The following is a 22,297-nucleotide window of genomic DNA, read 5'->3' on the forward strand; positions in this document are numbered from 1 at the left end:
TTAATCTATGAAAAATCAAGACTATGAAATTACTTATGTAGGAAAAGTCAACAAACAGGCTACTTGCAATCAACAACTATAAGAGTAATACGAGGAACATTTTACAGGAAAACAAGATCATTATATTTTATTGTTCATTAATTTTTTTCCCTTGTGCAGTTTACTTAGCTTGCGGTAAAAGAAACCTTACGATGAAATCACTGATGATGTGATATATTACCATGTGATTACAATGCAGTGAAAATGTATGAGATGTAATTACTATGCGATGAAATTACCACAATATAATTACTGCGATGAAATTACAGTGAATCAAGCATCAAGCCGTGTTATTCCTTTGACCATTCTATAGAACATTACGCGGCCTTTCCACCGATGTATAATTCATGTAATTTCATTATTTGTATGTTTTGTCATCTTTTAAAGTATGTCGGTAAGAAAACACAAATCTACTGTTGAGGCAGAATCACAAGCTAAAAAAATAAGCTGGCAAAATCCCCCCCACATAAACTTAACCAATCCAGCTGCCCAACTCACCCTCAGTCACACTTTCCTCTTTACACTACAGAACAAAAAAACATAAACACGTACTCACCCAACTGCAGATACTCAGGGCTATGCTGTGTTGTCCGCTGGTCGAGTCGCTCAGACACTAACAACAGCGACAAAGACAAAAACCAAGAACCCACCCAATGACTGCAACAACAACCAAGGAACATCCAAGGACCATGACAACAACCAAAGAACACAACCACAACTCAACAACACAGCAAACAATGAAGGAACAACCACAACCTAACAACAAACAAGGAATACAACCATAACAAAAGACCACTGCACAAACAATCACCAACACAAAAAGGCAACACACACACCCACTAACAACACCAAGGAATCACAACAGCTCACTAACAACAACCCTCAACAACTCGCAACCACACCAAGGAACTACATCAGCCCCCAACAACAACAACCCTCAACTATAACAATCATAAAAACCCTCAGGAACTCAAAAGCACAACAAATCCAATAGCACAGGCACAACAACTCCAAAGCAAACAACACCAAACTTAACAAAACAAACAACAAATCAAAAACACAATTCAACTGACTTTCAATTCCTTCAAGACTTACAGACCACTGCCAATACTACTTATCTTCACAGGCTCTGCCTAAAAACTGACCAAAGACTACTACCTCCAAAACACAGAATTCTCTAACAGCTAACTCCAGCTGCACCAGCAGACAACCCAGAACTCACCAACAGCCAATTCAGTTGTTAACTATCCACACAGCAATTACACCCTCTCTCTCTCACACACACACATACGTTGTCAAATGGACCTCCATAACTCCTCCATATTTCCTCCCCCGTTGCATTTGACAACGACTTGGACGCAGGCCCCCTGGATCTTGTTTGAGGGCTTTCATACACAATCTCAGTTATACCGCCATCAACTTCTCCCAGACCACTTCCAGTCAGACTACCAGTACCATAACCCTCACTACTATCCTCCCAAATCCCATTCACTATCTTATCTACCCCTTCTAACTCCTATCCGAATACCTCTCGTAACTCTGCCACCAAATCACCTACCTCATTTACACTCCTGCCAAACTCCCGAAGAGACTCATTCATGCTGCCAACTACATCTTTACCACCTGATTTCCTTCCTGGTGAAACTTCACTAAACCCTGACAATTCAAACTCACACACACTATAAGTATCGTTCCTCCCCTCAAAGTCATCCGTATCACATGCCTTATCCACCATTTTTACCCTAACACTAACCCCTCTATCATGCAGCTCACGTTTCCATACTCAACCAACACCAACTGCCGGTCTCCCAGACCCATTTGCTCACTGATGTTCGGCTCACATTTATTCACCCCAAACCACTCACTCATCACATTCTCCCGAACACGCTATCGCATACTAGAGGACCCACCCAACTGAATCCCCTTTTCACTTAGTTTCCTGAATTCCCAGCCTGACTCATCCTCTTTCGCCTACACACACTCACCATGTGACCTTCCTTTCCACATTCAACACATTTTGCATGCTGTTCTTTACACATCCTAGCATAATGCCTGTTCTTCCCACAGTTGCAGCAAACCACGTTCATACAGGTACCCTAACATCCACTAGCTATGTGCCCTACCTGTCCACACCTGTAACACCTAACATCCCTAATGCCCCGTTTGCCCACACCCAAAGCACACTCTTAACACCCACCGACATTCATTCTTCTTGTGTCCTGGCTTATCACACCTGTAACACTGCTGCTCTCGCTCACAACTAATTGACCCCACTCTTCCAACACTTGTACTCCTATCTCTTTTAGGGCTAACTACACTCTCGTTACTTGCCCTAACACTCCTATCAACCACTCACTCTGCCATTCACCTCGGCCCTTCTAAAAATGCCTCCCTATAGCTTTTAAACTCTGGTACAACCTCAGCTACTTCAGTCCTAACACTAACACTTCTACTCTCTTTCATACACCTATCTAACTCATAATCCTCTACTATTTCTAAAATGTCGTTCCATGTTAATCTTTCATTCATCCACCGCATTTTCTCCTTACGTCTTAGATTCATAAACTCGTATACACCCTCTGGTACAGTCGCCAACAACTTTCGCACTAACTCCTTACACTCAATTATCCCTTCATCCCTAAACTTTTTCCTGGCTAATATTTCTAACCTGCACACATACTTCGGCAACGACTCACCAACATTCATTCTTGCCTCTTCATAATCTCCTATATCTTACACTACTCTTTATCCTCTTTGCCTGTTCTATAATCCTAGCTTTCACACTCTCATGCGGCACCTTCCCTAGACTCATCACTACTCCATACATACTCAACAAAAATCCCGTCAAAAAGCTACCCAACTCTCTTACCCAGACTCTCTTGTTATCCCCATACTTAGCCTCACTATACTTCTCATATTCCTTTAAAAAGTCCCCTAAGTCCCTAATACCACATTCCTCGTATTGTGCACATCGGGGTACCTCTCTCATATACACAGCCTTTTGTACGTCCTGCTCACTCTCACCCTCACTTTCGCTCCTTCCATTCTGACCCCTCTTTCCCTCTTCCGAATACAGCAAGTTAACTTCCATACTCATGTCCATACTCCAGATTACGCTCTTCTTACCCTTCTTTCTACCATTCTGTTTCCACTCACCACTATTTAAATCACTCTCAGCCCTTTCCCCAATGTATTCAGTCCTAGTCTCATCCTGTCCATCACCCTTACTAACCTTCTTTCCCTTAGTCATCTTCTCTATCCCAGCCCCCTTCTTATTCTTGTCCTCAGGCTTGCCCTTATCTTGTGTCTTCCCCTTCTTTCCCTTACCTATCACAACCAAATCACCTTCGTCACTTGTACTCTCATCCACTCGCTCTTTCACTTTCTTTACCACTCCTGGTCCGTCACAAGACCCAGTAGGTCTATCTCCTACAGCTACCTTTTCCATGAATCCCTTCACCATTTCTTGCACCATCTCTTGCACTGCATTCATCATTACCCCGAACTTTTTGTGCCTTTTCTCAACCATTCTCTCTTCCGCTCCTTTCACCTCTTCTTTCATTTCCACTTTCGCACTCCTTAGCATTCCTCTCATTTCCTCTAACTTGCTCTTGAGATCCTCACACTCTACCCTCAACCTCTCATTCCCCACTTCTCCTTAGCTTCCCTCGCCAACTGTAACTCCTCCTTCAGCCTCTCCATCTCCTTCAACCCTTCCATCCTCACTTACTCCACTAATCACACAACTCAATACCCCAATTGTCCTGCAGCTGCCGCACCAACAGTCCCTGTTCGGACGCCAAAAAATAATGTAGTGGGATCACAAGCTAATAAAACAAGCTGGCAAAATCCCCTCACATAAACTTAATCAATCAAGCTGCCGCCCAACTCACCCACAGTCACACTTTCCTCTTTACACTAAGGAATATGCAGGACAATTGACCTACCTACACACAGAAAAAAAAAAAAAACACAAAAACATGTACTCACCCAACTGCAGATACTCAGGGCTATAACAATCACATACAGCTCTCAGGAACTCAAGAGCATAACAAATCCAATAGCACAGGCACAACAACTCCAAAGCTAACAACATCAAATCTAACAAAACAAACAACAAATCAATAACACAACTCAACTGACTTTCAATTCCTTCAAGACTTACAGACCGCTGCCAATACTACTTATCTTCACAGGCTCTGCCTAAAAACCGACCAAAGATTACTACCTCCAAAGCACAGAATTCTCTAACAGCTAACTCCAGCTGCACCAGCTGACAACTCAGAACTCACCAGCAGCCAATTCAGTCATTAACTATCCATGCAGCAATTACACCCTCTCTCTCTCTCTCTCTCTCTCTCTCTCTCTCTCTCTCACACACACACATTGTCAAATGGAACTCCATAACTCCTCCATACTGTCTCAGAGTCATTTCTGCTCTTGGTACGATCTTGGTACTACTTATCCGTCCACACATGTCCATGTCAACCCAGTCCCCTGTAATAAAAAAAACTGTTATGGGCTCCTCGGCGAGCAAGAGCCCGTGTTGACACAAGGTCACCTTAATAAAAAAAACTACGGGCGGCTCTAGAAGCAAGAGCCTGTGCTAGCATAAGGCCAGCTAAATCTCAAACAACAGTAATAAATTATCAGTACCCAGCTACATGTCTCTCTCCTGCCATCACAGGATCCGAAACCATGACAAAATAACCCCGGCACTAATCAGCTACATTGGCTTCCAGTAAAAGCAAGAATAGAATATAAAATACTTCTTACTGTCTTTAAAACACTGAAATATGGGGAACCAACATATTTAAGAAACTGGTTAAGTTTCTTTAGACCTGGAATGAATATTGTGATCTGACATGCATTAGAGGATACAGGCTAGTATTGAACCTAGTACAAATTGTGAGTCAGGTGAGAGAGCATTTGAACATTGCGCACCAAGACTATACGACAAAATGAGAAAACACTAAAAGACAATTATAATACATAGAAGCCAATTATTTAGAAAAAGTACAATGGCCTGCCAGAGAGGGAATCATCCCTATGGAGGGCTGTACATAAACAAACAATGAAACTTCTCGGATTCGGATGCAGTGTGCATGTCGTCATTGAGATGTGTGACGTCAGAAGTAAACATAGACGTACTTGAGATCAGCTGGTCGTAGTGTCATCTTGTAAACTTTATTTTGAGACATTATATTTGGTGACCGATAAACTTGACAGTCATAAGTAGTGGTGGGTGTTGGTTATTAAACCCGAGCTGTCGTAGAAGGTGAATACATTGTTTTATTTGTTGCTTAGGTAGGCTTAGGCATGATGATTTCAGGCAATTAGGGACCTAGCTACAAATGACGAGCTGAAGTGAGCCTGTTGAGCTGGAGTAGCTACCTAGCCTTTACTGCACTCAGCCTAGTGCGGACAACTAAGGCAACTCCTGGTGAATCTGGTCACTGTGGTAATTCTACAGAAGGGCTTTGCACGGAGGTCTTGTATATTAATTGATAGGTAGGTAGCCTAACGTTTTGGTAAAATGCAAGGTAGCCTACTAACCTAGCTACTAGGTAGGTAGTCTACCTCAAACCCTGATTGCATTTTCAATTTCAAAATAGTAGGCAATAATAATTTTCTTATGTTTTGATGAGTGCTGTGACCGTTTCTGACGCCCGTTTCATGCGCAAATGACCTGACCAGCCTCAGTAAACTCACCCTAATTTAGGGTATGTGGCCTAGGGTAGGTTAATGACTGAGCGGTGACATAGCAGCCACCTCTCCCGGAATGTGGCCATCTTCCCGAAAATGTACTTGAATTCATTGCCATGAGCATCAGTCAAGAGTTTTGGCCCATCCAGGCAGCACACAGAGACCTCAACGCTCCTCTCGAACTAAGTGTTTCTCTTGTAAATTACGAAGTAATGACATAATTTAAGCTCTTTTTGGGAAAGTGGCTGCATTCCGAGAGAGGTGGCCTCTGTGTCGCCGCTCGGTCATTTACCATATTAACTAGCAAATGATACTATTGTTGGAAGCCATTCCATAAACACCTTACCTAGTCTGAATGAGAACTAGCTACTACCTATCAGTGGAATGAAGGTCCCTGTATTTCACTAGTTTTGATAGAACCACAGAACAACTCGGCATGGGGTAATTAACCGCAAAACTGATACGTTGTATTTTGGCCATCCTGGAATGCTATCACACATGCACAGTGTTAGCTACAGGGGAGCTTTAGGTAAGAAGTGGAGTTTCCTTCCCCCTGGCCAAGTAACACTGCCTACTAGGGGAAACAACCGAGTGGACTACTTGGGGCAGTCTTGCCCACTCGTTGACCCACCTTCCAGGAAAAGTTATTTAACACGTCCTGATACCGGAGATGGACACAACAGTCACGAGTCATCAGTCGTGGAAGCAATGCCTCCAGACCTCTACTTTCCTCTCGAAATAAGCGTTTTCTTCCAAAGTCGAAAATAATGTCCTAATTAAAGATTAAACAGAGGTTAATGAATGTCTAGCCACGGGCAGTGCAAACTTACCTCCATGACACCTCCATGGCGCTTTCGAAATTTTTATTTAAAACACATTATTTGTAGAAGATTGATGCCATCTTGATGTTTGCAGAGTCACTTGTGTCAATAACCTTTCCATTTCAAACTGGGACACTTTCTCCACAACAATTTTAAACGATGACGACGATTGCCCTCGAGTCCAAGGAAACTTGTGATTTTTTGGGAGGAAAGAAGAATAGTGCACTGGATAATTTTGAAATAAAGTGAAACATCTGTGTAAGGTTATGAATTACATAAAATGATTACGTATTTATGATAATTAATTTGAAAATATTTGTTGTTGTAAAAGTAACTAGATTCCTGACACAAATGTCAATGGTTTTGCTGTGAACAGTACCTATGGTGTTGTTTGCGCTCGCCTATTGTTTATCAGTGTTGCCAATTGGTATCTGTTTATCCTCCAAACTAGGTATAAGACTAACACAAAACCATGGAGATAAGTGAAATTATCGTATCTACTGAAGTATATATACATATAGAGCAATTTTATCATTGCATTACCATGACAACTAGAATTCATGGAAACAGTTTGTAAATGCATCGATGTATGTGTGAAGCTCCACTGAATTGGCAACAATGAAATTTTGCCATTCCTAGCATGCAAACATTAAATTTTACATTTATTTCAGGCATAGGTACACTTATTAAAAATAAGTGTCAAAATAGTATTATGGACTTGAATCAATGAATAGTGCGATAAAAAGATATAACATTTTTGCCATATACAATTCACTAATCTATCGTCTGCTCACTGGTGCTTTTGGCAGCTGTATGTTTCCAAGGTAGTTATTAAATCCAATATGGCATCTTTCGCATCCGGTCCCTTTTGTTTTCGGCATTGATACCACGTACAGGGTGTCCATGAAGTCCCAATACCATTACAAGTATATATTGCTTAGAAACCATAAAACATAGAGTAATGCAGTTTGTTTGTAGAATGTTCTACATTCAAGTTTACATTCAACAAAAAACTGCATTACTTTGTTATATGGTTTCTGAGCAATAAATATTTGTAATGGTATACTGAGCCTTTTTGGACACCCTGTACATTAAGTCAAAATTTGTTCCCGCCATGTCTTCGCTGTCAACACTCTCTCATTGTATTTCAAGTGCAATTTGGAGTGAATTAAGAACAAAATGTGTATAATTACAATCAGATATGCACTGTGGAGTTTTATTTGTGATGACAGTAAGGATAAAACTACTGATTACAAGGTAGAAATGAATTTCAGTTCAAACCGTGATCCTGGGAATAAGAAGTCTCATACTTTCACTAATATAGGCAACAAAATGTTGTTTGTTCCGATACGTAATACAAACCCTCGGGTCCTTTAACAATAGGAAGGTAACTAGCGGCAGCTGGGACGGTCGTAAGCTTCGAACAAGGGGAGAACGGTAGTTAACTGCTTGTCCGATCGTGCGCGCGCCCCGCGCGCCCGAGAGGTGAAGAATCAACTTTTGCTTTCGGCCGCGGGTGTGAAGGACGTGTTCGTCATCGCTCTCTGCCCGCTTCATCGTCGTATGCTTTGTTTATATTGTGTTTTTTACTAATGGTTTTGGTTTGACTTGAAAATGAAACTGTAAGTACACTGTTTTCATTTTCATTACTTAATTTATGAATCAACATGGAGCAATCGCCGTAGAGACGGCGATTTCCGCTCTTTCATGAATTGAACCCTGAATTATGTCTCGGTGCCGAGGGCGGGCGCACTCGCGCCCCCGAGTCATGTATTTTGGGCGAAAGTGTGTAATTGAAAGATGTAAGTACTCTTTTTCATTATTTTTTTGCCCTGTGCGTTCGTTTGCCGAGAGCTTGATTGCGCTCGGCAAGAGCCTCTTATTTTGTATGAATAGAATGCAATGAAAGTGGATTCGCAATGCAGTTTTCTTTTCATTTTCATTTATTAATTGCATCAAATTTAATTTGGATCAATTTCGCTCTTACCCGGGAAGTAATCCTTTACGTTTTATTGCTGTGAAAGTGAAAATAGCAAGTGCAGTATTGTTTCATTTTCATATATATTTATGATAGCATCATATTATTATGGATCAAGTTTCCGCTCTTCCCTACCGGGAATTGATTTTTCCCTCTTTAAGTTCTATGAAGTTGAATCGCAAGTGCAGTATTCTGTTTCATTTTCATATTACTTTTCACTGCTGTGCGGGGGTAGGGAAAGCGAAGGTCTGCCAGGAAGTCGTCGGAAAGCTCGCGACTCCCTTGGTATCCGATTCTTCGTCTTCTTTCCTGCCCCCCGCCTCAGCTTCCTCGTATTTTGTTTTTTGGGGTCTTCCTTCCGTTCGGGGTGGGGCATGTCTCCCCCCCCGTGCGTGAGGGAACCCCTCTTACTAATCTGTCTGTGCTACCGCAGGTGCTACAGCCGTGGGAGACGACCTTGGACAGGTATGGACCACTGCGGCTGCAGGGCGTGCCTAGCATCCACGATCTGCTGCAGAGTCTAGCGAGGTCTGGGGCGGTGACCTTGGAGTGTCTCCACTACAACCTTCACGGCCGCTTATGCTGCTTCCCCCCGCTGGTCTACACTCCCCATGCTGTGTCGGTGACGCCGTCTGCCGCTTCTAGGGCCGGTCGCCGCCGTACCGAGGAGGGGTATGCCGCCGCCGCCTGTGTTTTCTTCGTGTTTGCCTGCCCCAGACTTCCGCTGTTTCCAGCAGCTCGCCCCTGGACCGGCCGCCAGTACCACGCTGGCTGCCGATGATTCTACGAGGCGATGGCTGGGCCCTGCCGTACCTGTCGCTGATGTGGTTCCCGCTACTGGCTTGGCTGTCCCTTCTTCGTGTTTACCGCTGCCCTGCTGTTTCCTGCCGCTCCTGAGCTGGTTGCTGTTCCTGTCGCTCCTGGTTCCTGCGCCTGTCCATGCTGGTCCTGCCCATGGTGTGTTACCCCAGTCCCAGGTCCTTCCGGACAGGTGCAGTCGGGCCGTGTTGCTTCGGCAATAGGCCCGACTCCGGCCTGGATGGAGGACCTGACGACTGTCCTGCGTGAGCTGACGAAGAAGAGGAAGGTGTCATCTTCGTCTTCGTCTGTTGCTGCCTCTTCCCCTTCGACTTCTAAGGCCCATAAGCCGAAGAAGAAGAAGGCTGCCTCCCCCCCCCTCCCCCCCAAGAAGTCTCCTTCGGGAACTTCTAAGGGCCCGTCCCACCTCGGTGGGACGGGGGTCCTTCTGCTGGTCCTCCTGCTCCTTCGGAGCGGGGCCCGTCTCCCCTTCCGTAAGGAAGAGATAGACGGGGACCAGAGGAGTATCGGTTAGCTCTGGTACTCCTCGCCTGGTGCTAGCGGCGATGCCGCTACGCCAGGTTCCGGCTCGGTCTCTCGTTCGCGGGAGATCCCGAGTGTACGCTCTCCCTCGGAGACCGTGCAGCCAAAGTTTCGGCGCCAGAGTTCGCTCGGCGCCAAGACCACGGCACGGAGCAGAAGGCGGCGAGAACCGCTCAGGGTGACTCTCGCCAGGCCAGCGGCCGCTCTCGCAGCGACCAGCTGGTAACCGGGTTTGTTATTCCCCTAAAGAAGACTCCTTCGGGAACTTCGAAGGGCTCGTCACATTCCGGTGTGAACGGGGGGGTTCTTCTGCTGGTCCTCTGTTTCCTTCGGGAACTGGGGCCGTCTCCCCTTCTGAGAAGAAGAAGAAGACGGACCAAGGTGTGCTGGCTACCGCTGGTACACCCTCACCTGGTCTTGGCAGCTCTGCTGCTAAGCCAGGTACCGGCTCGGTTTCTTCCGCGCGAGAAGTTCCGAGGTGTACGATCTCCTTCGGGTGACCGTGCAGCCAAATTTGTAAGACGTCTGAGTTCGCTCAGCGTCATGACCGAGGCACGGAGCAGAAGACTGTCGAGAGCCGCTCAGGTGACTCTCGCCAGGCCCAGCGGCCGCTCTCGCAGCGACCAGCCGGTACCTCGGATGGACGTGACGGTCTCTGACCGGCCCACGGGTTGAGGCTGGGAAAGAGTCCCCCAGGTCCCCCTCGACCGACGGTACCAGCCTCGGCTGGTACCAGCGGTTTGACGTGCCGCGAGGACGCTCACCGGTCTCACGGCGAAAGCGAGCTCTGCAGGTCACCTGACCGCCGCTCCCCCACAGGGACGGGCGGATACGGTGACCAGCAGCAGCTCGTCTGACGCACGGGACCGGGGTGGGGTCGACGTGCTCAGTCGAGCCGCTCGCCACAGGTGAGCGGCCACGGCCAGGCCTGCAGATCGATCCCCACCGCGGGTTGGTGATCGGCTGCAGCCCCCCACGCCAGCGAGGCGGGGGGGGGAGCGTCAGGTCTGTCTCTCCACTACCTTCAACTTCCTCGGACTACACCGGGAAGAGCGAGGTAGCTAGGAGTGATCGTGAGAGGTGCGCCGCTCACGATCCCGTCACGACGCCGCACGTGCCACGTATGGTCTTAGGACCAACCAGGACGTACGCGCAAGTGATTGGAGGCGACCGTCAGGGGGAGAGGGGGTAGCGTCAGTTCTGTCTCTCCGATACCTTCAACTTCCTCGGCATACGCCAGGAAGAGCGAGGTATATAGGAGTGATCGTGAGAGATGCGCCGCTCACGATCCCGTCACGACGCCGCACGTGCCAGATTGGTCTTAGGACCAACCAGGACGTACGCGCAAGTGATTGGAGGCAACCGTCAGGGATCTGTTGCTGGTCCTTCTTCTGAAGGAGGAGGGTCCTGGGAGCTGCTCTTGTTGGAGGGACTGGACGGTCCTACTCCTCAAGACGCTGTAACTTCCGAGATTCAGAGTAACTTTACCCAGGTTATTGCACTGATTTCGTCAGCACAACGACCGGGGGGAAGGATCGCCGCTCCCACCAGCAGAGCCCAGGTGTCTCTGCTCGAGTCGTTTTGGGGCCCGAGAGGGAACCCAAACCGACGGTGGGTATGCCGCGATTGGAGCTTGCGATTCTGTCTTGAACCAGAGTCTCTCGTTTCCGGACAAGAAGGCTCTCTCAGTTCTGGCCGGTCGATCAAGCTACTTCCACCTCCTCTACTGCGACAGCGGCGTTTCTACGTGTCTTCGGACACCGTATTTAAATACTCCTTTCGGTCCTCCTGAGAGGTTTCGACCTCGACGAGGACGTGGATGAGTCGGAGGACGGTATCGGCTCTCTCCTGTCCAGGTGTCGATCCAGCCCCACCCAGACGACGTTCACAGTGGCGGCAGACCCTTACCTACAGTGAGAGTTCGTAACCCTCCTCGGGTTTTGAAAAAACTGTTTTTTTATCCTGACGATACTTTTCCCCCAGACTCTGAGAGGCGGCGATGGCTGCTCCTACTCTTCTCCAACTGCTAGTTCCACTGGGAAGGCGAGCGAGTATCCAATTCTCCCCCCATTCCCTCCCTCTCTTACGGCTACGAGGGAAAGGGGAAGGATCCTACAGAGATTTCTCTGTAGGAATCCCACGTTGGGGACTGCGCTACCAGGGGGGACCTTTCGGGTCCTACCTGACGTAAGCCCCCGGTCGTTGAGGAGGGATCCTGCCCCATTCTCGATTTCTACGGGAATCGAGAGGACCACCAGCCGATATCGTTTGACGAATTCGGTGGGGGTTTCGCAGACTGCTTAGAATTCTACGGAATTTCTAGCGCATTCAGAGTGTTAGAGTTTCTTACGATCTCCAAACACTTAGGCGAGACCACGGTCCAAAGTGAGCGAGACGAGAATCCCCGATATGTTACACGATAATCGGGAACCTCGCCTATGCTCGAATTCCTAGAATTTCTAGCATTAGGAAGAAGACTGCTGCTGAAAGAAGACTATCTCACAGTAGGCGACCAACCTGGAATAGAGAAGAACGGACGGGAATATCCAGTTTGGCTGGAACTATCGTCTTAGTATTCTGTTTACCATTGAAGCTTTCCTTCGAGGAGACTTCTCCTTCACTCTCTTTAATAGAGAACGAAGGTGGTCGATCTCCAATCCTTATTTTGTTTTCTTGAAGGAAAGAATTTAGGATGGAGATCGTTGTTCAGAATCCTACAAATATACTACGTATATTAACCTCACGACATGATTCTGCTAAGCAGTTGAATGGTCCCCGAGGGGGGGTAGGCGCATATCCTGGTTATTCTACGGATTGCGACTTAGACGAAAAGTATTCTAATTGAACTGCAACCCGGGTTGCCTGCAACCTCCCAGGAGTTTCCAGTTTCAATTTTATATACTTATGGTGTTGTCACAACAACGCCATTTAAGCTTTTTATATTTACCGAAATTCGTTTCGCTTAAATATAATTGCTCGAGCATATCTTTTTATGCTCGGTGGTTCTAGCCGAACGCATTCCTTCGTGGAAAGGATTACTTGGCAACTCAGGATGACGAGTCAGCGACAGCTACTGCGTATTGAATTGCCCGAGGCATTTCAGTATCAGCTGCCGCTTTGAGATAGACGGTTGTTTATGTCTTTTCTCACCTGCTTTTGATTGAATAACAACCGTCTCTGCCCAAACAATCACGGACTTAAGTCTCTGATTAACGGGGATTCTCGCATACATGAATGACCATCTACTGCTGTGAAACGCTAGATCATCGTCTTCGGTATTGCGAGAATTTTAAACAGAGATTATCTATTCGACTCTCATCTTTCTGTTTACCGCACGGTAACAGAATTCTGTAATAGTCTCTTGCTGCATCGTATCCCGATAATGCGGATGATTTTTGCGGAATCTGAGTTTGTCCTCAAAATATCTTGTATTCGGAGGTGTACAATTGTTCATTGTTCACCCCGGATTAGCAGATGTATTGAAAGACATCGCCTACTCCCACACCTGCCAGCTCTACTTCCAAACGTTCAGCCCATGAGAAGCAGTTCAAGCGGCTCTCCCCTGTGTTTCATTACTGAAGAACGCCCCGCTTTCATTGCACAACGGACAGCAATGAAATGGCGGTTAGCGTTTTCAGTCATTTGTAAGCACAGGTTTTAGAATCTTGAGATTCCTTCTCTCGATTCAGCTGGAAGACGTAGGTTGCATTCATTGCCTACCTTCGTCTTCAACGTCACATAGTGTTGTTTCCTCCTTAAGCTGAGATTCAACGTCTATAGAGATTTTCTTGCCATCAGGGACCTCGGTCTTTTGAAGGCAATTGACTTTCGCCTTTTGAGCTTATGCATTAAGAGAATCATCGCCGCGCCGTCCGGCATCGTGACTAACAAATATTTTATTGTTTGGTCTCTCAGCATAACTCTTTAAAGGGCGAAGGTCACGTGACTTACCCGGATGCTTGGACAACTTGCCTCTACTGATTCCGAACCAGTCAGTCGGCAGCTGTCGAGCGCCCGAGTCAGTTACGAACTATGCTGTGGACTTAGTTTCGGTTGTTCCAGAGCAATCATTACTTCGTCTTAATAGCTTGTCAGTATGAGTACTGTACATAACCAAAGTCGAGAAGAGGGATAGGTCATACGACTATTCCCTCTTTTCGTCTTAGGTAACTGCATGACTTCTCTTGAGAAGTCAAGCACAAAGGGATGGGGATTTGTGACGCTCGATTTCGTACCGATCTTCGTAGCGAAGACTCAGAACCCTTCGGTAACTGACGATTGGTTCGAGTCCTTCACAATACCCTCCCTAATGGACTTCACCGCCTCCGATACGAAGGCTATGCTGCTTTGTCCTGTGAAGGTGCGACGGAGCTGTCTGAAGAAACTCGACACCCAGAATGATGTGGACGCCTCTTCATCATTCTCTCGCGTTCCGCAAGAACTTCTCCGTGCGCAGGTAATGAAGGCAGGCGCCTGGTCCAACCGGACCGCATGCACCTCCTTCTACCTTCAGGATATTGCCCACAGTTCCTTGGATCTTTTTTCCTTGGGGAACCGTGGTGTTGCTCAACACGTTGTGTAGTTAACCCAGACCCTCGCAGGCTGAACAGCATCGAGTCCTGGTGTGACCGTAAGAATGGATGAGGAATGAGAGTGTGACTGGCTCCTCTTCCCATCTTTTTCTTCCCTCTACCTTTGGGTAGAGGGACACGGTCGTCACCCTGCTGGGTAAGGACGAGATGCAGGTGAGCTACTCAATAGAGCACCATCCTATCCCTTTCAGTAGGGATAGGGAGTAAATATCCACCACTTCCTCCAACAAGGGGGAGGAAGTGGATGCCAAATTGAGACAAACCCATCATTTTATGATTGTCTCTTGCAACAGGAACAAGTTCTTGCTTGCTGGTACGAAGAAGATACGCTTGCCTCTCTCTTAGTACTTGGCCCAGAGGTCTGACCATTGATCCTGCGGTGCACACCCCGATCAATCGGACAGAGGTTTGGATCCCTCCCTTGCTCTTACGACCAGGGAGGCACTCCAGGGTTGGACGAACACCAGTCTGTTCACCAAAAAGACTCAGATTCCTCCCACCAAGAAGTGAGTCTTCCTATTGTTAAAGGACCGAGGGTTTGTATTACGTATCGGAACAAATGACAATTTGTCGAAAATTGCATTTTTCCTAACTATACAAACCTGAGGTCCTTTATACATATAGTACCCACCTCATGCCACCCCTCACTCTGCAACTTTTTGCATGGCCTAAAGCAAAAGTGATTCTTCACCTCTCGGGCGCGCGGGCGCGCGCACGATCGGACAAGCAGTTAACTACCGTTCTCCCCTTGTTCGAAGCTTACGACCGTCCCAGCTGCCGCTAGTTACCTTCCTATTGTTAAAGGACCCTCAGGTTTGTATAGTTAGGAAAATGCAATTTTCGACAAATTGTCATTTTTATTGTGCTGATTACAACTGCAATCTTGAGTAAGATCAGTAAACGTTACCTATACGTGTATATGCTTATATTGTTCAAATATGAGCAATGGAAAGGCTGGGAAGGACGTGTTATCGATGCTGAAATGAAAGGACCGGATGCGAAAGATGCCATATTTGAGTTTAAAAAAACTGCCTTGAAAAACATATTTTTGTTTTCATACAATCAACTTACCTGTCAGATATACATAGCTAAGACTCCGTCGTCCCCGACAGAAATTCAAATTTCGCGCCACTCGCTACAGGTAGGTCAGGTGATCTACCGGCCTGCCCTGGGCGGCAGGACTAGGAACCATCCCCGTTTTCTATCATATTTTCTCTGTCGCCGGTGGTATCAACATTGTGCTATTACCTCCTGACTTAGATTCATATTTCATCCTTTGATCATCGTTTTTCGGCTTTTTGGTGACGTATCTGGATCGTGTTTTGGCATTCGCTACTGTGGACTGTTTTTGGAATAACTCTTTTGGATTTTTCTCAGTATGTCTGATTCAAATGTGAGTGTGAGAATGTGTGTGAATGTAGGCTGCAGGGTGAGGATACCGAAAGCTTCGGTTGATCCTCACACTGTATGCCGTAAATGTAGGGGGGTTCAGTGTTCTGCTATTAATACTTGTAAGGAATGCGAGGGATTGAATGCAGAAGAGTGGAAGACTTTGACTTCTTATTTGAAGAAGTTAGAGAGGGATAGAATTAGACGATTGAAAGGTGTGAGTTTTTCAAGGCCTATTGAGCCTTTCACGGATAATTCTAATCCTACTGAGGTAGATTCTCCCTATGTATCTCATTCTCAGAGTGCTTTTTCGGATTCGGCATCGGAAATCGCCAATCTGAAAGCTACAATTAGAGACATGAAGTCCAAGATGGCTGACTTCAAAGGTAAGGCTAGTGAAAGTGAGCATTTCAGTGAAGTTGAGTTCTCCCAGTGTTGGGGAGGGGGCGTTTGATCGTCCTGCGACGCTCCCAGGCCTAGACCTCTTCCAAGCTCCCATGCCCAGAGGAGAAGGAAAGTCCGAAAGCCTTAAGGAGGTCGTGGGGAATCCCAACGGTCAGACGTCCCTTCAGCTAGCTCTGCTTCGTGGCAGGCGGCTCAAGGGCGCTATAGAAAAAGCGTCCTTCGCGAGTGTTTCTCGTCTCTCCCTCTCCCTCACCTAAACGAGGGTGGAAGGAATCGAACTTGTCGAGACCGCTGAAGCGTCATATGAAGCCTGACATAGATTCTAGTCCAGAGCGTTTTCTCAGATGACGCTCCGTCTTCTAGCAAGAAAGCGAAGGGGGCGTCAGTGTCACCTGAAGTGTACGCGGAAGTACCCTTTCCTTCTTCTCCCCCCCGAGTGATGACGAAAGACGTCATGCACTGGACGTGGGAGAAGCGTCAAGAAAGATCATTATGGCAGTTCAAGAGCAACTGTCATCTCTAGTGGGAGTTTTTAGCGCCACGTCGGAAGGACGTGACGCTTCCAATTAAGAAGTCTCGTCCTCTCTCAACCTGTTCAACGAGAAGCGTCATACAGACGGGCAAACGGCTAAACGTCTTACAGAAGCGTCTAGTTCGAGAGCGAGAACAGGTGCTTACGAGAGTTTCGTAACGCCAGAGAGACTAAGACGTCTTTTAGACGCGAAGCGTCATTGGAAACGGAGCATAGACATGACGCTCCGTCCAACCTATTATGACGCCAAGTAGGACTCCTTTGGAGAGCGGAGCGTCTTCCAAGCGCGAAGCGTCATCGAGACGTCAGCAAAAGACGTCATCCATGACGCTTGGCGAACGGGAAGCGTCATGTAAGCGTGAAGCGTCTTCTAAAATTCTAGAGAAGCCGAAGCTTATGACGCCTTCCAAGACTATTAGAGCGGGAAAGAGGAAGGATTATCATTCCCTTATCCCCTCTCCTATAGGACGTTTGTCTCCTCAAGAAGAAGAACGTTCGGAAAGGAGAGCGGAGAGCATGTAGATCCCGAGTTAGAGGAAACTCGGATGACGAATATAGTGGAAGAGAAGGTCTGTCTAACTATAAGGTGTTGACTACCCTACTTCTTGAGGAGTACGGAGACGAGTTGACGCCTGCCGCTCCTCCTTCTCCTCGCTCGCTCTTTTCCAGTGCTAAGACGAAGAAGCCTTCGTCTTTTCTCAAAATGAAAACCCACCATATCGATGAAGAGAGCATTACATTCCTTAGACTCATGGATGAAGTCTAAGAAAGACTTAGTGAGGACAGTCTTCTGCATGCCTCCAGCAAGATTGGCTGGGAAAAGAGGCATTTGGTATCAGACGGGAGAGAATATGGGTATTGCTCTCCCTTCTACAACCGAAACAGATTTTTCGACTTTGGTTGACGCTTCACGGCGTCAAAGTCATCAATTCTGCACGGATTACGTGGGGAATTTCGGAACTGGATCATCTCCTCAAGGGACTCTTTCGTGTATTGGAAGTTTTAACTTCTTAGATTGGTCCCTTGGGGTGATGTCCAAGAAAGCCCATGATTCGGAAGGAATCGAACCTGAAGCCCTGTTATGCATATTGTCTTGTATTGACAAGGCGGTACAGGATGGATCTTTTGAAATCTCCTCTTTGTTTGGGGCAGGTCTTTTAAAGAAAAGAACTGTATATGGCGCCTTTCTTAACAAAGGCAGTCTCACATGCTCAGAGAGCAGCACTTCTATATGCGCCTCTATCTGACTTTTTGTTCCCTTCTCAGTTAGTAAAGGACATTGCGCATTCTTTAACTGAGAAGGCAACTCAGGATCTGCTGACGCAGTCAGCAAGAAAGAAGAAACCTGTTGCTGCATCGGACAAGAAAGGACCCAGTACAACGGTGCAGCCCTTTCGAGGTGGTCCGACCTCCAGACCTTCCACAAGGAGGAAGGCTCCAGAGAAGAGAGGTAGATTCTGCTTTTCGTCCCTTTAAGAAGGGAAAATGAAGATTCTCTCCTCCAAGCACCAGTAGGTGCCAGGCTCCTGGGATTTTTGTGGAAGCCTGGACACTGATAAATGCAGACGCGTCATCTTTGGCGATCTTAAGAAGGGGATATCGTATCCCTTTCCTGAACACTCCTCCCCTAACGTCAATACCAAGGGAACTATCAGCCAAATACAAGGATCCTGTGCTGAGGGATACTCTTCGATCGATGGTGGAACAAATGTGGGACAAGAGAGCGATAGAATTGGTACGGGATCAACACTCCCCGGGGTTTTGGGTTTTACAATCGCCTTTTTCTGGTGGCGAAAGCCTCGGGAGGCTGGGAGACCAGTACTGGACGTCAGCTCTCTGAACAAATTTGTTCAGAAGGAGAAGTTCTCCATGGAGACTTCTGCTTCAGTCATGGCGTCATTACGACAGGGAGATTGGATGGTGTCTTTAGATCTCCAGGACGCCTACTTTCACGTACCCGATCCACCCTTCATCGAAGAAGTACCTCCGTTTCATGACGGGGGGAAGGATCTTTCAGTTCAGAGCCTTGTGTTTCGGCCTGTCCACAGCTCCTCAGGTCTTCACAAGCCTGATGAAGAATGTGCGAGGTTTCTTCACCTCAAAGGAGTGAATGTCTCTATGTATCTGGACGACTGGCTCATCAGGGCCAGATCGGAGAGACAGTGCTTGGGGGACCTAAAGTTAACTCTGGATTTAATCAAAGCGTTGGGATTGCTTGTGAACCTCGAGAAGTCTCAGCTGACCCCCAGACAAGACCTAGTCTATCTGGGGATTCGGATGGATTCTCGGGTTTTCGAGTTTTTCCTTCGCAAGAGAGAATCGCAAAAGGTTTGCGGATAGTCTCTCTCTTCTTAGAGAAGCAACAAACGTCGGCGAGGGAATGGTTGAGCCTTCTGGGGACGCTTTCCTCGCTAGAACATTCTTCCCTCTAGGAAGACTTCATATACGTCCGCTTCAATTCTTCCTCAAGAGGTCTTAGAGCTGGAAAACGGACAACTGTCGGACGTTTTTCCCATTCCAGTGGAGATAAAGTCACACCTACAGTGGTGGTTGCTCCCTCTGAAGAGAACAAAGGGATCTCTCTAAGAACACAGAACCCAGACCTAGTGTTGTTCTCCGACGCGTCGGAGAGAGTTGGGGAGCGACATTAGGCTCAGAGGAAGTGTCAGGCACCTGGGAACCAGCACAGTGTCTTGGCACATAAACTGCAAAGAGCTCTTCGCCGTACATCTGGCCTTGAAGAGCCTAGAACCTCTGGTGTCAAACAAGGTAGTGCAAGTAAACGTGGACAACACCACCGCACTTGCCTACATTCGGAAACAGGGAGGGACGCACTCCTCGTTCCTTTACGAGCTCACGAGAGACCTATTACTTTGGACTGTCTCACAGGAACATCTCCCTGCTGACAAGGTTCGTACAGGGAGTAAGGAATGTGAGGGCGGACAGGGCTCAGCAGGAGGAACCAGGTCCTTCATACAGAATGGACACTACACGAGGAAGTGGTGTCTCGATCTCTGGTCTCTGTGGGGAACTCCTCATGTGGATCTCTTCGCAACATTCATCTCAAAAAGGCTCCCAGTTTTTTTGCTCAGTCGTGGAAGATCCAAGAGCTCTTATGGTAGACGCCTTCCTGCTAAATTGGTCTCGAGTAGACGTATATGCTTTTCCCCCATTCAAAATCCTGGGGTTAGTAATGAAAAAGTTTGTGGCGTCAAAAGAGACGAGGATGACGTTAATAGCACCCTTTTGGCCGGCCCAGGAATGGTTCACGGAGGTGGTAGAGTGGATCGTAGATTTCCAAGATCCCTACCAAGAAGGATGGATCTTCTCAGACAACCACACTTCAAGAGGTACCACCAAACCTCCCCGCTCTCGCTCTGACTGCCTTTCGACTATCGAAGACTTGTCAGAGCGAGAGGCTTTTCTCGCGAAGTGGCAAGCGCGATCGCGAGAGCACGCAGAACCTCCACTACGAAAGTATACAATCAAAGTGGGAGGTATTTAGAAGGTGGTGTAGATCCAAGAAGTTGTCCTCCTCCACTACCTCTATAGCGGAAATTGCTGTTTGTTCATGAAACTTACCTGTCAGATATATATAGTAGCTGTATTCTCTGAAGTCCGACAGAATTTCTAAAAACTTACGACACACGTAGTGGGAGTAGGGTGGTTAGTACCCATTCCCGCCGCTGGGAGGCGGGTATCAGGAACCATTCCCATTTTCTATCAGATTTCTTCTGTCGCCGGTGTTGTAAACATCTGTTTACAGCACCTCCGCCCTCAGGATTTTGGAAAACTTTATTTGCTTGAGTATCCTCTTGACTTTTTGGTTATTTGTTATTGGATCGATAGCTTGGCATACGTGACTTTGGTGTTTTTTTGTTTTTTGATTTTGGCTTGGTTTTTTCCTTAAATATGTCAGGTTCTAGTTCGGCTAGTGCCAGAGTGTGTAGAAAGACGAATGCAAGGTGAGGTTACCAAAAGCTTTGGTGGATCCTCACACAGTGTGTAAATGGTTGTAGGGGGCAAGTGTGTAGGTATGATTTTCGCTGCACGGAGTGTGAAAGTTTGAATGATGCTCAATGGAAGACTTATGAATCCTATGTAAATAAATTAGAGCGTGATAGGATCAGGAGGTCTTCCTCCAGGAGTAAAATCGGGTAGTAGACAGGGTAATAATGTAACCCCTTCTAACCCTTCTTTAGATTTTGTGACTCCTAACCCCGTAGTGTTGCCTTCGGGCCCTCAAGTGGTGTCTGCGGAGGGTAATGCCCTTTCGCTTATTTTAGATTCTTTGAAAAAACTGGAATCTAAGGTTCTAGCCCTTGAAACAGGGAAAGTGCTAAGTGTAGTGATAGTGCCCCCCCCAGTGAAGTGGAGGGGGCGTCAGATCGGCCCTATAGCGCCTCTAGGCTGGGACCTCTGCCGGACTCCCAGGTCTCAGGGAGAGGGCATGTCGAAGGCCGAAGGAGGGTTACGGGGATCCCCCACCGATCTGACGTCCCTTCAGCAGTACCTGTTGACGCTTCCAGGCTGCTAAGGAGCGTGCTCGAGCACGTGTCCTAAAGGATTGTTTCTCGTCTTCCGACGCGTCCTCCCCGCGCAAGGGGTGGGAATCTCGTTCGGATTCGCGACCGTTGAAGAGGACGTTTCAAGATCAGGACGCTTCACGTCATGCTTGTCGGTATTGGCATTCTTCTCCGGAAAGCGTGTCCTTTCCGACCCCAGAAGAAGGCTAAGTCGTCTTCCGATGAAGACGTCTTTGAGCGCCCTGTCGCTCTAGAGCTAAGGCTGGTTCCTGGAGAAGGAAGAAGGCGCCCCTCGCCCCTCACCTTCTCGCAGGCATGGCTCTTCTCCTCGTGTAGATCCTTCGCAGACGGAGGTGATCCTTGCTATGCAGCGACACTGGATGCTTTACTTAAGCAGAAGGAACGGTTCGGGCCGTAAGAAGGAATGATAGACTTCCGATCAAGAGATCAAGACAGTCTTATTCACCTGCTCGTCTTTCGTCCCCGTTTCAGGGTATTTCGGCGTCTAGACTTCGTTCTCCCCAGCGTTTTGTGTTCTAGAGGTGGTAAGTAAAAACTTCAGGAGAGAGAGAGGTTTCTCCAGTCTGCCCTCTCTTCCTCGACGTGGAGGACGCTCGGGCGTTCGACATCGACGTTTCTGATGAAGATGCTTTAGTTTCTGAAGGACGGAATTTGGAACGCAACCGCTCCGCTTCGTCCATGCTTGTGTTGACGTGCATCGGGACGCTCGTCAAGTGTCAGTTCCTGTATCTTCGCGGGACGATCGTAAGAGACGCTTCGAGGACGCTAGGAGGGAACGCTCCGCTCATAGCTTCTTTGGACGCTTCGTTGGACCGCTCACTTGGACGCTGATTTGGACGCTTCACTTGGGACGCTCGGAGGGACGCTAGGTTTGACGCTACGATGGACGCTAATAGACATCGTCGTAAGAGCGTCTTGGACGCGAGTACGGAAGTTCGCTCTCGATC

General features: G+C 47.4%; 1 protein-coding gene across 6 annotated transcripts in view; it reads left to right on the top strand.

The window, feature by feature from the left end:
* The first annotated feature begins 5,049 nt into the window (after nt 1–5,049).
* The window catches only part of LOC135224543 (BTB/POZ domain-containing protein 2-like), a 393,635-nt gene continuing 376,387 nt past the window's right edge, over nt 5,050–22,297 (top strand). For 2 of the 6 annotated variants that reach the window (XM_064263625.1, XM_064263627.1), the window contains exon 1: nt 5,357–5,550. The gene's annotated coding sequence lies outside the window, so the exon portion shown is untranslated. Of the gene's footprint in view, nt 5,318–5,355; nt 5,551–22,297 lie in introns of those variants that run through there. The other 4 variants (XM_064263621.1, XM_064263623.1, XM_064263626.1 and 1 more) reach the window with 4 other exon arrangements.

Source organism: Macrobrachium nipponense, chromosome 12, assembly GCF_015104395.2.
Source record: "Macrobrachium nipponense isolate FS-2020 chromosome 12, ASM1510439v2, whole genome shotgun sequence".
NCBI classification, from domain to species: domain Eukaryota; kingdom Metazoa; phylum Arthropoda; class Malacostraca; order Decapoda; family Palaemonidae; genus Macrobrachium; species Macrobrachium nipponense.